This window comes from Falco punctatus (assembly GCF_963210335.1).
Source record: "Falco punctatus genome assembly, chromosome: 10".
Classification (NCBI taxonomy): domain Eukaryota; kingdom Metazoa; phylum Chordata; class Aves; order Falconiformes; family Falconidae; genus Falco; species Falco punctatus.
In genome coordinates this window covers 42,681,889-42,698,645 of record NC_137590.1, presented here as the reverse complement: position 1 = coordinate 42,698,645, position 16,757 = coordinate 42,681,889, and positions in this window count along the sequence as shown.

Genomic DNA, 16,757 nt, shown 5'->3' with positions numbered 1-16,757 from the left:
CCCAGAAGGGAGAGCTCTTGCTGGCCTCCACTAGGGGCCTTCTCCCCAGGGGTGATGTCCCTAGGGAGCTGTGCGTGCGCAGGGATGCTGACAGTGCCCCTGTGCCACACAGCAGGGCTCGACGGGGAGCCCCTGGGGAGCAGCCGTGGGGCTCATCCCAAACCCTGCTCAGCACCAGCCCTCGCCGGCCCTTGCCAGCCAGCTGGGCTGACTTAGGGCCGTGTTCAGACTCGGGAAAGATGGGCAGCAGCACCTGGTACGCACCTGGCCTTCCTGACGTGCTGCACCTTCCTGCATTTTCTCAGGTTTGGGTCAGCAAAATGACTTCCTCTCTTCTCCGTTTTATTTTTGCTGTGCTGTCCCTCTCCTCTGCCCAGATTTCTTTTCTCTTTCTTTTCCTCGAGTTTTCCTTCTCCTGGTGGGATCCTGAAAAACTTTCCATCCCACAGCGTGATGAGATGGGGAAAGCCCCAAGCCCCTGCAGTGAGCTCTCAGGTCAGGCAAGGGGAGCTCTTCCTACCTGGTTTCCTGGGGCAGGCTGGTCAGTTGTTGCAGGCATGCCAGGGACTCTGCCGTGCCCTCGGGGGTGGCTGGAGGCAAATCTGGAGGTGCCTAAACCAGAAATTTGGGAGGTAACGGGTGGCAAGTAACGGCCTGGGGTAGTGAGGGCCTGACTGCCAAATTGCCATCTTAGCTCTACAGAGGAGGTGCTGGTTTGCATCATGCACATTTTGCACAGTCCAGCCAATGCAGCCTAGACTTGATGAAGCTGCGACGGAGTAGGATTTGAGCAAAAGCCCTCTCAAGGTGACAGCTACTCCCTTCTGTCCTTTTGTGGGTATTTTGTGGGTATGTTTTGTTTGATGAAGCAGATCATATTTAATGAAATGCATTCCAGAAACAGCCTTTCCAGTTTTCCTTAACACGTACCACTCTGGGGGGAGAGGAGGAGCCCCAAAGGCACAAGAGAGCAGCTGCCAGGAGGAGGCCCAGCAGCTGCTTGGCCTCCTGGGAAAATACTGTCCCACTTGAGACATGTTGTCCCAGTGTCTGTGGAGCTGCCGTACCTCTGCCGCTTTGGGCCCTGACCCTGTGTCTCCCCCAGCTCCTCTTTCGATGTCCAGCAGAGAGGCGTCTGCATCCAGAAAGGCTTTTGCTGGACGCTGGGTGTCTGCTGTGCCTGCAGGGCCACTTTGCTCTTCGTGCTGCAGCTCTGGAAAGCAAAAGCACGTGCAGCAGCGTGACTTCTTGGAAGTCAAGAACATCTCAAGCAAAGCCCAGCCAAGCCCTACACCGCTTGTCTCCTCAACGTTGAGGTTTCTGGCATCCCAAGCCCCAGTGTCTGTGACAAGCCTCAGCCCCTCCTCCTACCTGTGCGCCTGTCCATGGGTGCTGGCACCTCCTCGGCTGATGGAGGGGAGAGGCCGGCCACCTCCCCCCCAAAGATGTCCCCGCAGTTTTCAATCAGGAACTCCACCAGCACGTTCACCTGCAGACATGAAAGCCTTGGTCTCAAGCCAGGTGCCTGCAGACGTGTCAAGCAGCCTTTCCCACTGCTGGCCCTTCGTCTGCGCAGGCGGCTGCGGCTGGGGGTTGCTCTTCCAGGCACCCAGCCCACCAGCCCTGGCTCAAGGGAGGAGGCAGCCAGGGACCTCTCAACAGCCAAGCTCCGATGGGCCGGGAAGGCAGCACTGGCTGCTGGGTAGGGCGTACCTTCTCGGTCACTGCCAGCATGGCCTGCAGCGGGAGCAGGTCCTCGTTGGCTGGGCTCAGCAGGTTGGGCCCGATGCAGATGGCCAGGTTGCTGCAGCTCATTCTGCTGGTGGCTGCGTTGTTGCCGATGTGCTGCAGCAGGGCCATCAGCCGCTTCAGGAGGAGGAGATTGGCCACAGGCAACTTATCAGCCACCCTGAGGGAAGAGGAAGACAAGGCTGATGAAGCAGAGGGTGCCCACAGCCGTCCCTGCAGCTGGCCCCAGGCGGGTGGGAGCCAGCAGCCGTGTTGCACAGCTTTGCAGCTGCCCGAAAAGACAGCTTTCTGAGGAGCCCGTGCCTTGGCAGGCAGGTCCCAGAACTCTCCCGGTCCCTGCTCAACAGGCAGACTGCTGCCCACACTTACGCTTTCAGCTCCTCCACCTTGGCCTGCTTGCTGGCCCTCTCCATGGCTGCCATCCAGTCCTCGTAGAGGTCGATGACGAGGAGCTTGGTGGGGATGCTTCGCAGGAATTCCTGCAATGCCAAGGGCTGCAGGTGAGCCTTTGAACGCTGCAGGCCAGCCAGGAGCTCCTCCAGCTGCAGCTCAGAAGTGCTCACCTTCAAGATGACGGCCAGCAGCAGTGCAGGCTGGCTTCCCACATCGACTTCCGTGCCACGGTCCAGGGCCTCGCGTAGCTGCCGAAGTTCCGTGCCGCCGGCAGCTCTGCGGAATATCCCCTCCGTCGTCGGTCCTTCCTGGTGCAGGACAGCCAGCAGCTCCTGCAAGAGATGCAGGACAGTGGCTTGGCTGAGGAGCTGCCCTGCAGCAGCGGTGGCCGTGGCCAGAGCTCTTCCCCAGACTGGACTCTGTCCTCCTGCAAAGGGGCTGGGAGCAGAGAAGCGTGAGCCATGGGCAGAGAGCCCAATTCCCCAGTACCTGGAGCCAGGGGACACTGCCTGTGGACTGAGTGGGGGGCTGGGGACCCCGTGTGCAGGCTGGCTTACCTGGATGGGCCGGGGCAGCGTGTTGTCCTCCCCACAGAGGGCTGCCAGGGGCTGCCCAAAGAGCGCCCTGCTGCAGCCGGAGCCCGCCTGCCCTGGTGCCTGGGCAGCGGCCGGGGTGCACCGTAGACAAAAGGGCCAGGGCAGCCCCATCCTCCTCCTGCTGCTGCTGCTGCTCCCTCCTGCTGCAAAGGAAAACAGAGTAAGACGCCATCAACGGAGAACCCCAGGCCAGCGGTCCCAGAGCCTGCCCTGCCCTGCTCTGTCCTGCCCGCAGCGCGATGCTGTGTAGTGTGGCAGGACAGGCAGGGAGCCAGCAGCTGGAACCATGGCTTTGGCTCAGCAGCTGTGGCTTGGAGGCTGCCGAGAGCTGGTGTGCCACCAGGACAGCCTGTCCCAGCCCTTGCCCTGCCCTCCTGCAAGCTGTGGGCAGCCGCAGAGGCTCTGTGTCCTGCAGAAGCTCATGCAGCGGCCGCTCTCCAGCTGGTGTCCTTGCTAGTCCAGGTGTTGTCCTCCCGTGCGGTGCCCAACCTGCATGGCGACACTCAGGGGACAAGTGAGCACAGTTCAATCCATTGCAGGAGGTTGCCTTTCTTTCCCAAACTCACCTGGCTCGTGGCAAAGTCCCCCTGCGTTTGCAGATGGGGCCGTCGCAGGCCCTTGCTTGGGATGAGCCTGCAAGAACCAAGAATGAGGCTGCGCTTGGACAGCAGCCCCGCAGCAGAAAGGGCCAGCGGCGAGCTGCCCCCCGGAGCCAGCAGCCTGAGCATGGCAGAGCTGGGACCCTCTGCCCTCCCAGGCTCTCTGCCCCGTGCGGCAGGTTTCGTCCCAGCTCCGCCAGCCAGCCAGTACGTACCAGCGTTCCTGGTGTCTCCCCAACCCCCTCTGCTGCGGAGCGGTACTGTGGGAACCCCCGCCCTCCTGCACATGGTCACCCCACTTGCTGCACATCCCAGCACAGCCAGAGATGGGTGAAAGGCAGCCATTCTCACCTCTGCCTGTGCCTCCATCAGCCTCTCCAGGCTCCTGGCGCGCACTGTCCTCCACTGGGCGGGAGAGAAGGAGGGGAAGAAGGTGAGCAGCCATGGGTCTGCTGCTAGGCTGCAGGAGCAGTGCTTGGGGACAGGGCCCAGAGCAGAGAGACACTCACGGCGTGGCGGCAACTCAGCTCCTTCTCCAGGAGCTTGATGGATGTGAGACGGGTGACGCAGGCTCCCGTGCGTCTTTCTGGTGTCCTGTGCACCGGGAAGGGAGAGGGAGAGAGCTGGGTGAGCCCCAAGCCGTCTCTTGTCTCTTGTCAGGCAGCTGTGCCCGAGAGCTGCCTGCAGCCCCAGGGGCACCTTCCCCAGCTGGGGGCTGTGTTCCCCCGTGGGCCCAGCTTCTCCTGGAGCACCCCCCCGGCTTACCCCAGCAGCGTGGCCACCCACAGCTCCTTCAGTGCCTGGGAGCTGCAGAAAGAGAGGGGAGACAGCGTCAGGCCCTGCTGCCCCCAGCCCTGGGCAAAGGTGGGTGCCTGCACAGCCCTGCCCCGTGGGGCAGGACAGAGGCGCTGTCCAAGCCCTGGGTCGCTCTGTCCTGCCCGAGCAGCTGTATTTGCCCTTCCCTTCTGGGGACCAAAAGGTGACCAGGGGATGCAGGATGGGGAAACATCCTCCATCCCTCCCTCCCTGCCACCGAGCTGCCTGCTCCCTGCCCAGGCTCTGCACGCAAGGCAGAGGCCAGTATTCACGGGATGGCGTGGGCACGGCTGGGAAGCTCTCCTGCCCAACCACGACTCACCCAAAAGTGGCAATGCAGGAGCCGGTGGGCCAGGCGAGGATGACAGAGGTGCTGTCCTCATCGGTGCCTTGCTCCTCCTCCTCCTGTCCATCCTGCCCCGCAGCCTCCTTCCCGCTGCTGAGCACCCACAGCTGGTCCAGGGCCAGGCAGAGCTGTGGGCGCAGGCTGGTGCCATGTCTGCAGAGAGCAGAGGCGGGCACTGAGCTGGAGGGGGGCTCCTTGGGCTGGGTCCCCACGCGCAGAGCCCTGTCCCCCACCTGCCCTTGGGACGGACATTGGTGCCTCCAGCACCGAGGGGCCGGGGCCTGGGGCTGGTGCCAGGGTGTCCCTGGGCCGGGGCTGGGGGGAAGGATCTGGGCTCTGAGGGTCTTACCGCAACTTGGCGACCACCAGTTCCTCGTGGAGGAGGAGCAGGCGCCTCTCGCTCCTCTTGCGGCCCCGGGTCAGCCGCACGTCTGCGCTCAGCGCCGGCTCGGCGTCGCTGAGAGCCTCCCTGCAGAGCAGAGCGCGGCGGGCATGAGCAACGTCAGTGCTGCGTGGCCCAGCTGTGCCCACGTGTCCCCGAGCCCGGGGGAAGCCCACCTGGAGCTGCAGCAGCAGCAGGCCTGGCCCATCCTGCCCGGGAGAGGAGGGCCCTGGCTGTGCACCGAGGAGGGGGCCCAGCCGGCGACGGGGAGGCTGGGAAGCGGGGTGCTGGTGCTGTGGCAGCGCTCCTGGGCCAGAGGCTGCCTCCTGCCAGCGCCGCTGCGTGCCAGCACAGCTCTGCCCTGCTGCCTGTGGTGGCCGTGGGCTCCCCGTGACCAACGGTCTGAGCCCAACGGAAAGTGGGAGGAGCCTGGGGGGGCGGGGCTGGGGCCCTCTCCAGTATGGCCGGGCCTGCCTTGCCCGGGGGAGCCCCGAGCAGGACAGGGCAGGGGGCAAGGACCACCTCCCTGCGCCTGCGGCCAACGCTTTCACCTGGCTTTTTGACAGGGTCCTGCTCAATAAAAGAAGCTGTTTTTCCTAGAGATGGCCATTGTGGCCTGAGGCAGACTCCTCTTGGTGGAGGCCGGCCTAGCGGTTGGAAGGCCTCTGGCAACCAGGCCGTGCTAGGCCTCAGGCCCCAAGGCGCTGGAATTGGAGCAGGCCCACCGGGAGGAAAAACTTCCATTTTTACCAAAAGACGGGGGGACAAGCAGCAGTCGAGAGCCGCTCGTGTCCTGCCAGGCACCCCAGGGAAATGAAATGTGTGGTGAGCTTCAGCAGGAATTGTGGTGCCCCTGGAGCACCACCCTTGCTTGGGAAGGCCTTATCCCACCTGGGTGTTAAGGCTTCACCCTTGGCAATCAGGGCTGGATGAGCAGCACCCAGGAGCCCCTGCCCTGTTAGCCATGACCTTCACCCAGCCGGTGGCCAACACGGCCAGGGGCGAGTCTGTGGGGTAGGCCATGACCATGGCAAAGAAGGGACCCGTAGTCGGCTTTTGATGGCCCGTGTCTCGTTTCACTGTTGACCCTAAGCAATGCCTTGCTTCAAATAGAAGCCATTCAGAGAGTTACACACCCGCCCTTTTCAGGAAAAATGCAGGAAATCAGAGACGTGTAGCAAGTTCTCTGTTGGCTGTTGTACACCGCAGCAAGAAGCAGCGTGGGTCCAGTGGCTAATGTTGGAAGGGGAATTCAGCACTTCTGGGAAAGGGATATAAAGGCACTCTTGTGGGCGAGGCTGGGATTGGAGAGCCTGAGTGGGTGTCTGGGGTCCCAGCTTTCCCGCAGTGCTGTGGTGCCTGCTGCTTGTTCTTCCCTGCATCGCCGGCTGCATCCACCTGATGGGGCTGTGCTTGGGAAGGGCTCCGGGGGTGAGCAAGCCCACGGGAGAGGGCTGCGGAGAAGCTCTTCTCCAGAGATCTACCAGAAACTGTGCAGAGCATCCGAGAGGATGCTCTGTGTGACAAGGGAAGGTGCCCGTTGGTCCAATGTATGGAGCCTGCAGGGCTCCCATCAGGGTCCTTTGACCGACCCATCCTCCAGCCAGCAATCCAGGTGCTGGGGGGTCCCATGCAGGTCTCCTGAGGTACCCTTTAGCCCCGGTGAAGGTGTCATGCCTCAGTGTGTGCTTGCAGGGCATGTTTCCTTCCTGCTGACAAGGGTGGAATTGCAGTTAAATGCCCCTGGGCGATCCCGAGCCAAAAGCAGGTTTTTTTCAATGGGCCACACTGCTTTGCAGTCCATGTGTGTGGTTCAGCTCCTGCATGGGAGCTGAGGACACGAGGTGACCTAGCTCTGAAGCTGGCCACTCTTGCTCCAGGCAACTCCAATTGCTTGCGTTTTCCTTCAGCTTCCCCAGCCTGATGATCTCCACTGTCACCTCCTCCCTGTCCTACGAGAAGTATCCCTATCCCAGCCATTAGGACAGTGGCACAGCACTCAGAATCCAGATCACTGGCAGAGAAGTAGGACAGAGGAAAAGAGAAGTTCTCCTTTGAAAGAAATCCTTCTTTGTCCTCCTTTAGCTACCAGTGGATGAAAAATAGGGGGACAGAATTTCAGGCCATCCACAGCACTGGCTTTCAAGCCTGAGCTTGTAATGTCATGGCTGTTCTGGAATGTGGTACAGTGAAAGGAGAGAGAGAAATGGCAAATTTTCCCCCTCAGAGCGGTCAAACGCTGGCAGAGGTTGTGGCGTCTCTGTCCTTGGAGATCTTCAAAGGCCAAGGGCACACAGTTCTCTGCGACCTGCTCTAGGTGAGCGTGCTGGAGCAGAGGGCTTGGCCCAGAGGACCTCCACGGGTCCCTTCCAACCGCACCCTCCCGTGTGGCTCTGTGCTTTGCTTTTGCCCTGGCGGAGATCTTCAGGGACTTTGTGCTCCATTTTGTGTTGCCTTAGGGCTACAATGTGCTGTGGTTTGGGGGCAACAAGGTTATGGTTTGCCAGAGGTCAAGCGAGTTAGTGTCATCAAAGTGTGTTACTGTTATGGACAGAATCTGTGTTTGTTGGCCCTGCGTTCTTAGGGTTAGGGCATTTTTATCTTGTCTTGTGATCTGTGTGGTGGGTTTTTTTTGTGGAGAGTGCTTTTTTTCAGCTATTTTGCCTTTGTGGGGTTTGGATGGGGGCCTTCGGTTTGTGTATGATGTTTCTTCTGATTGTTTTTCTGCTGTGCTGGTGGATGGTGGTGTTTTTTTCTGTCTTGAAACCATCGTTACAGGCCTAATATATCTCCTGCAGGTCAGGCAGTGTCACTTCTGGCGTGGTCTGACTCATTTCTGGTGAGTTGGTAGGTAGGTATGGAGGACTTGTGGTCCCTCCATGGAGGATGACTGCTAGAGGACTAAGAGGCAGATCTGTGGAGGGGTGAGAGGACTGCTGGCCCATAAGCAGTGACTGTCAGAGGACTAAGTGTACTTGAATTTACGTGGGCTTCCAAAGTCATGGTTGTTTCTCCTGCCTTGCGGAAGAGCCATGGGAAGTCACCAGCCACACGGAAGGATAAAGGGTTTCCCACGGCTACGTGGCTTTTTGGGTTTTGCTTTTGAATAAGAAAGTCCTGTCTCTACATGAGTAGAACTATAAACGGTCAATTTTGCCAACTTTAGAAAGCAGGGAGCAGCACTTTTGTGCTGTGCCTCACATGGCGGCCAGGGCATGGTGAGAAACAGCAGGTGTTTCTTCCTGGAACCTTCTCCAGGGGAGCAGTGCTGCACTTGTCAAGGTGAGGGGTTTTTTGGCTCTATGCGATTGCAAATGTGAGGGGTTAATTTTCAGAACACAGCTATTAGGGAGCAGAACATTTTTGCTGTGCCTCACATGGCTGCAAGGACAGAGTGAGAAACAGCAAGAGAATTCCTGCCTGGCACCTTCTGCAGGGGAATAGTGCTGCACTTTCACAAAGTGAGCTCTGGTTCAGCATGAGTGCACAAGGTTTTGGTCAATTTTCTCACCACAGGAAGCAGGAAGCAGCACTTTTGTGCTGTGACTCACATGGGTGCCAGGGCAGGGTGAGAAGCAGCAAGAGAATTCGTTTCTGGAACCTTCTCCAGGGAAGCTGTGTTGCACTTTCTTAAGAGATACTTTTTCTTTTAGCTCTGCATGAGTGCACAAGGTTTGTGTCAATGTTCTCAGCACAGAAAGCAGGGAGAAGAAGTTTGGTGCTCTTCCTCACATGGCTTCCAGGGCAGGGTGAGAACAACAAGAGAATTTTTTCCTGGTACCTTCTTTATGGGAGGAGTGCTGTACTTTCCCAAAGTGACTTTTTTGGGCTCTTAATGACTGCAACGCTGAAGGATTAATTTTGCTCACCACGGAAAGCAGGGAGCAGAACTTTAGTGCTGTGCCTGACATGGCTGCCAGGGCAGGGTGAGAAGCAGCCAGAGAATTCGTTCCTGGAACCTTCTCCAGGGGAGCAGCCCTGCACTTTGCCAAGGTGAGTTTTTTGGGCTGTGCATTATTGCCAAGGAAAAGAGGTCAGTTTTCTGACCACAGAAAGCAGGGAGCAGAACTTTTCTGCTGTGCCTGACACGGCTGCCAGGGCAGGGTGAGAAGCAGCAAGAGAATTCCTTCCTGGAACCCTCTCCAGGGGAGCAGCCCTGCACTTTGTCAAGGTGAGTTATTTGGGCTGTGCATTATTGCCAGTGTAAAGGTGTCCAGTTTCTCCCCACAGAGAGCAGGGTACACAACTTCTCTATGGTGCCTAACGTGGCTGCAAGGAAATGGTGAGAGGTAGCAATAAAATTCCTTCTGGAACCCTCTCCAGGGGAGCAGCCCTGCACTTTCCCAAGCCATGTTTTTTGGTTCTGTATGGGTGTTAATGTGCTGTGTCAATTTTCTCACCAGAGAAAGCAGGGAGCAGAACTCTTGTGCTGTGCCTCACATGGCTACCATGCACGGTGGGAAGCAGCGAGAGAATTCCTTCCTGGTACCTTCTCCAGGGGAATTTCCCAGTTCCCGAGAGACTCCTGGCACTGGCTGCAAGGGGGCTCCCAGCCGAAGGGTGGGCCTGGGTGTTGTTGGGGTGGGAATTGGTGATGTCTCCTTTCCTTAGTCACGTTAACACTTTGGGATAACAAATGGATGCTTCGCTCCTATTGCTCTTTTATCATATCGCTCACAGTAACTGCTACTGGTTCCTTTTATCATATTGCATGCTATTTTCTTTTATTGCAATATAAGAAACTGCATTTGATATATTCCATTATTTGATATACTTGATAGATTTGATTATATTTGATGTGGAGTTCAGCTTTGCTGTGTATCCAGTCAGACAGCAAAACATAATTCGGCGTAGTCGGCAGCGTACGCAGTAAAACTCTCTCTATTTAGGAAAAAAAAAATGTTCCTTGACTTGCTATTGTCAGGTGGGAACCATTGCCTTATGGTGTTTGGGCCAGAGTGGTCTGGTGGTGCTGGGCAGTTGGGCCATGCCAGGGACAGAGGGACGGGGGCAGGGGAGGGGGCGGGGGGAAGGGGTTTAGGGAGGGACAGGTGGGAATCGATGAAGGTGTTTAGGGATGGAGCGGGGTGTGTGGGGGTGGGGGGTGGGGATGTTGTCGATTTGTTAAAGAGTTGAGATCAATTGATTTTATTGGTTTGATTATCTGATTTTATAGAGTTATTTTATAGAATAGAAATATAGGAAGATGATTATTTAGTAAAAGTAGTTGTGAGACCCTTTATACATTTTGTACTAAGGCCAGAAGAATGGGTTGGAATCATTGTTGAAGCTTAAGTAATAATTTAGGGTTTGAAAGGTTTCTTTGTATCTAACTAGTCTTCTGTATAAAGGAAGTTTATTGAGATGTCAGAATGTAGGATTAATGGGAACTGGGGAGAGTCGACTGGAACAGCTTGTAGTTACCTGCCAAGAAACCGTGAACTTTAGTAAAAGGTAATTCCGGCAGGGGGAGATCGCGACCACCGACTCACATACCACCTACCCAAATCGTACCCCAGACCCATTTCTAGACCTTTCTAAGCTTTATTGCGCAGAATCGGATATGGGAGGAGAATATGATAATGATTTCTGGGAAATGTTATGATTATGCATGAATAATTAATGAATATGTATGAATAAGTTCTATATATGGAATCTGTTTTTGGGACCTGGTGTGCGTTGATCGTGAGAGGACTCACTCACACACCCAGCCGTCAATAAAGACGTGTCTGCTTATCTACATCACATTGGTGTCGATAAGTTCTTCATTCCGAGATTTCGGTAACAGGGCAAGGATGTGTGTTTGTGGGAGTGGGTTTATGGGGGGAGGGGGAGGTTTGAGGAGGCGGGTGTGTGTGTATTGGTAAACCTGGGTATGGGGGTGGGGGGGGTGGGGGTAGGGGGGTGGAGGGTGTGTGTGTTATTTAGAGAACAGAGTGGGGAGCCTGGGGGAAGGGTGTTAGGGACGGACAGGGGGGTTGATGAAGGCCTTTAGGGAAGGACGGGGGTGGGGGGGGGGGGCGGTTTTGAGGAAGGACTTTAGGGCTGGACCGAGGGTGGGGGAGGGACTTGAGGGCTGGACCAGGGTCTGGGGGAAATGTTTTAGGGCCAGGGTGGGGAGGTGGAGGATGATTTCAGGAACAGCCTGGGGTGGAGGAGGGTGTCAAGGGAAGTCTTTCAGGGTTGTTTGGGGGGAAGGATTTTAGGGACGGATGTGGTGTCTGGCGGGACGTTTGATGCCACTGTATAGATTCCACTGTATATACGTTTATGTCCAGGGATTCTGCTAAGGGGAAGCTGCTGGCTCGGCAAAGGGACAAGATGTCTGAGCTCCCCAGTTGCCACGCTCTGATTTGGTGTGTAGCTCTACGTTAAACACACCTGCGCACAAAGGTTAGGCCAAGCTGACTCTCTAAAGCTGTTAGAAGTGACGAAGTAAGGGACCTCTCATCCAGGGAGTCAGCCTTGGGAAGGATGGGGAAGAAAGAATGGATGGGGGAAAGATCTGCGTTCTCTTCGGTGATGCAGAAAGAGCCTCTGGGTGAGGACGTTGTGGTCGCAGGAGGAGACAAGCCGATAGAGTGCTGCGATCCGCAGAATGTTGGTTGGAATTCGGACAAAGGTAATTGTTGTGGGGGGAGATCGTGACCTCTGACTCAGATAGCCCCCCGAGAGAGGGCAAGGCCCCGCTTGGGGAGCACAGGGAGCTAGTAAAAAACCTCAGCAGTGCTGTCTGAGGGTGTGTGCTCGTTTGCATTAAAGCAAGCAACTTGTAACCCATCCCGTGCCTGACTGAAAATGCGTGTGTAATGCGCTATGAGTGTGCAAGTGCTCTGCTGTCCGTAGTGCGTACCCTCGAGGAACTGGGTGAGCACGCTCAGAGGAAACATTCCCCCATGCTCCCAGCACTGCCATAAAGAATGCCGGCCTTCTGAAACTTGCAAGCAAGGCTTAGAGGGTTTTTCTCCCTGACCGACTTTATCATTCCCACCATACTGGAGGAAGCAAATCTTTTTTTGTTTGATGGTGAATCAGCTTGGGGAGTGTCACTGAAGTGGAGCACTTTTTTAACCTCAGGTCACTCATTTGAGTGATGTTACCGTGCCCCAGCAAGCAGAAGCTATCACTCCACTTTAGGCCTTGGTCTAATAGTCATGCAAAGCAATATTGAAAGTCATTCTGAGATCTGGAACAGGCCCCAATGTACATTTTATAAAAGTGCATCTTGGCTGCTCTTTATCTTTGTATGGTTTTTTTTCCCGTTTCTCCAGACTGTTGAAGCTCTGAAAGGTGCCGATGAGCTGCTCTCCCTCAGTTTGCTCCTTTGCCTTTGGGGAGTGCGTTTCATGTTTTCTTCATGGCTCTGCAGACGAGAAGATCCATGAATACACAGCCTTGCTTGAATTGATCTTGCTGGAAAGTGGTTGAAAGCTTATTGCTGCCCCATCTTGCAAATGGCATACATTCTGGTTCTGATTTGATGGGCAGCGTGTCGGCTTGTCGGATAACTGTCGAACAATTCAGTTGCTCAAAGCAGCAATGCTGATAGGGAGAGTTTACGTACTTCCTTGCACAAAGCAGTTCTGGGCTTTTTTCCCTCTGCGTGTGTTTCTGTGCAGACATGTGTATGAAACACAGGTGTCTCTCTGTGCCACAGGTGGGACTGATGACAGCTTTTCATTTCATTTCAACTAGAATTTAAACAAAGATTGTGCCTGCAAAAGAATTTGAGCAGCTGTCCTTGTTTCCTAGAGCAAGCATCCAAGCACTGGGGAGCAGTTTGCAGGATCAGAACCTGAGCCTGCTCTGGGTGGTAAATCCTCAGGAGAGGAAAGAGAAACCCCATTTTTTTCAATACAGATCTAGTTCCCTTAATATTCCGAGCAGCAGAGTGGGGTTGAGATGGGGCGGTGTGGTGACAGGAGAGGGACAGAGGAATGAAGAGAACAGGGGTGGATCTGGGCAGGGAGTGGAGGAAGGAAACCCCTGCTGAAGAGCCAGCAAACCATGAAGTATTCCTATGTGCTAAATTTCATCACACTAGCCTGTTTCCACAGCCAGGACTCCAAAGTTACCCAAAGAAGCAAGGAACAGAGCAACTGCTAGCAGTGATGGCAAACACGATGGAGTTCTTAGCAGCATGAGGAAGTAGATAGCCACTGTAGGAAGTTCTGCAACCTACCCTGATTGAAACAAATCCCTGAACCATTTAGGGCACCTATTGCGTAATTTTTATGTCTGTCTGAATATCTGTCTATCGATCAATCTTGCAGAAGACTAAGTTGCAAGATTTTGAGAAATATACCTCTGTTCCCAGTAATAAGACTCAATCTTAAGTCTTAACCCCAAGACTTAAGCCTAAGACTGAACTCTAAGACTTAACCCAAAGAATTAACCGTAAGACAAAACCTTAAGACATAACCCTAAGACATAAACTTAAGACTTAAGCTCAGACTAAACCCTAAGACTTAATCCTAATACCTAACCCTAAGACTTAAACTTAAGACTTAACCCTTAGAGATAACCCCAAAACTCCATCTGTAAGACTTTAAACTTAAGACTTAACCTTCAGATATAACCCTGAGACTTAACCCTAAGACTTAACTTTAATATTAACCCTAAGACCTAAGGCTAAGAAATAACCCTGAGACTGAACCCTGAGACTGAACCCTGAGACTGAACCCTGAGACCGAACCCTGAGACCGAACCCTGAGACCGAACCCTGAGACTGAACCCTGAGTCTTAACCTTAAGATTTAACACTAAGACTTAACACTAAGACTTAACTCAAAGACTCGGCATTAAGACTTAACCTAAAGGTTTAAGCATAAAACTTAACACTAAGAGTTATCATTGACACATAACCCTGTCTTAACCTAAAGACCTAACCCTGAGACTTAACACTAAGACTTTACCTTAAGCCTTAACTTTAAGACTTAACTTTAAGACTTAACCCTAAGACTTAACTCTAAGACTCAACCTCTAAGACTTAACCCTAAGACTCAACCTTAAGAATTAACCATAGGGTTTAACCCTAAGACTTAACCCTAAGATTCATCCATAAGATTTAACCCTAAGACGTAACTCTAAGACTTAACCATATGACTTAACTCAAGACTCAACATTAAAACTTTAGGTAAGGGCTTAACCGTAAAACTTAACCCTAAGACTTAACTTTAAGACTTAACCCTAAGACTTATCATTGATACTTAACCCTGTCTTAACCTAAAGACCTAACCCTGAGACTTAACCCTAAGACTCTACCTTAAGCCTTAATCTTAAGTCTTAACTCTAAGACTTAAGCCTAAGACTTAACTCTAAGACTCAACCTTAAGACTTAAACTTAAGACAACTCTAAAACTTAATCTAAAGTCTTATCCCTAAAACTTAACACTAAAACTTAAACCTAAGACTCAACCTTTAGACTTAACCATAAGCCTTAACCCTAAGACTCAGCTTTAAGACTTAACCTTGAGACATATCTAAGGATTTAACCCTAAGACTTAACCCTAAATCTTAATCTTGAGACTTCACGCTAAGTCTTAACTAAACGACATAACCCTAAGACTTAACCCTAAGAATCAACCGTAAGACTTAACCCTAGGACTTTACCCTAAGACTTAACCCTAAGTCTTAACCCTAAGACTCAACTTTGAGACTTAACTCTAAGACTCATCCTTAAGAGTTAACCTTAAGAATTAACCTTAAGACTGAACCCTAAGACTTAACCTTAAGACCAGCAGGCCAGGGATGGTTTGCATGGTTTCCGTATGTTATTCTCAGGACTCTGTCTTTGCTGCTCGAAAGCCTCAAGTGCCCTCTTTAGCTCACCGGTGCAACAGCCATGGCTGCTGCTATGTATGCAATTTCAATAGACCCGCAGTGAGACACCCTGGCTAATGGCGCAACCAACTGGAAATCCTTCAGCTGCTTCTGCGGTAGGCAAAGGGAAATTAACTGAGTCATCCATGCAAAGCCCTTTCTTTTTGTTCAGTTGGCTATGAAATGTAGCATTTTTACCACTGCTGGAACACTTCCAACAAGTCACAGTAGGATTTTGGACTACAGACATATCTGTGCTTCCCCAAAGGTACCTGGACAGTGGGCAAGTGGGACGTACAGGTGCAAGCCAAGGGATGGGCAGAGGGGAACGGGAGAGGAGGAGGGACAGCTGGAGAAGCACAATAGCAGAGCACTGCTCCAAAAATGATCAGCAGAGGAAGAATAATGGTTGCTGTTATTATTTAACATCATTACATCCCAACAGTTGAGGTCCACAGCATCCATAAAGTGTCACAAGAAGCTTCCTCCTAGTAATATTTTTCTCCAAAAGGAAATTGACTTCATCTGGAGCAAAATGCACAAACCAAACCACGGCGCTGTCCACAAACAGCCAATAAGAGTGACTGCACCTCAGCACTTCAAAGAGAGGAAAAAAAAAGGCTATAAGAATTATAACAAAAAGAATAAACATATCTTGTCCTAGTGAGCAAGAGAACAAGCTCCTCAGATACACTAACAAATCAATGTATGTGCACAAAGCAAGATGTGTCTGAAATGAGGAGAGATTCCACTGCAGTTTGGAAACTGAGATGGTTTCTTACACACACACACACACACACACACACACACACACACACACACAAGACTTCCACACACAGTCTTGGTCAGGATACTATAAACAGGGGTTTACTTTCTCACGAAAAATACCACTGGACTCTTCATTGATGAAGAGGAAGATGACAGGTCTGTTATCTCTGCCGGAAGATAGCACTTCCTACAGCCTACAGTTTCTCCTGGCACTAGGACGTGACATCGGGTTCAGCAAGAGAAAGTGCCAAATCTTGAATCATTAGACCTGCTCAAAAGAGAAATAACAAAAGCTTTAAAATCAGGCCAGTACTAAATCCTCCTTCCTATGCAGAATTGGGGTGTGCACTTCCAGCCCCCACACAGAAACAGAGGGGTTTCTTAAAAAGCCACTGTCTGTCTAAACCTGCACACAGCATTGATGTGTATCTATCTCACATTCACACATTCACTTCTCTCCCACTGAGATAATTTATTATCACGGGAGCACTTTCCCATAAGCATGTGGACACGTGACCAGAAGTGCACTTGGCACGCTGATGCATTAAAACAATTGGGGATTTTTTTTCCACTTTCACTGTACGTGCCGTCTTGCGATACCAAAACTTGTGCTGCAGACCTCCCCCTGCAGCAAGGGGAATATGAAAAGAAGGGCCAAGCCCCACATGCCCATCTAATACCCCTGCAGCTTCTCCCAAAGGAGCTGCCTTGCCATGGTTCTTTGCCAGATTCCAAACTGGGGACCTGTGTTTGGTCTCGCTGAACTCCCCTTGCATGGGAAATTAAAGGCAAGAGAAATTAAGAGTCCTGTCCTGATGTTGTTATGTAAAGGATTCCACTAATGCACTAGCATAACTCTGAAGGTCAAAAGAGACTAATATAATGCATGCATAGGAGAAGAAGTGGCTGTATCTTGCTCGATACCTTTTCCCAGATCCCTCCTGCTGTTGCTTCTAGGTGTTTAGTTAACCAACATAAACTTCTCAAAGCAAAAGCAAAGCCTTTTGGAAGTGGCTTCGTTTCAGTAGCATGTACTTCCAAATATGATTCTTTTTTCAATTTGTGCTGTTCAGGATTGCTGAGGAAGAAAAGTGCTAGGAAAATGGGCTTGCTGTTACATAGTCTGTGGCTGCCTGGCATAGCAAGCTTGCTTTGTAGTTCTCAGGAATGTGCCAAATGCCTTCAAACAAATGCACTACATGGTCTCTGTCCAAAGTTCCTAATATCTCAAATTTGCACGATGCAAAATAGAAGGTAACAAAGCTGTTTGGGGAGAGGATGACTGAT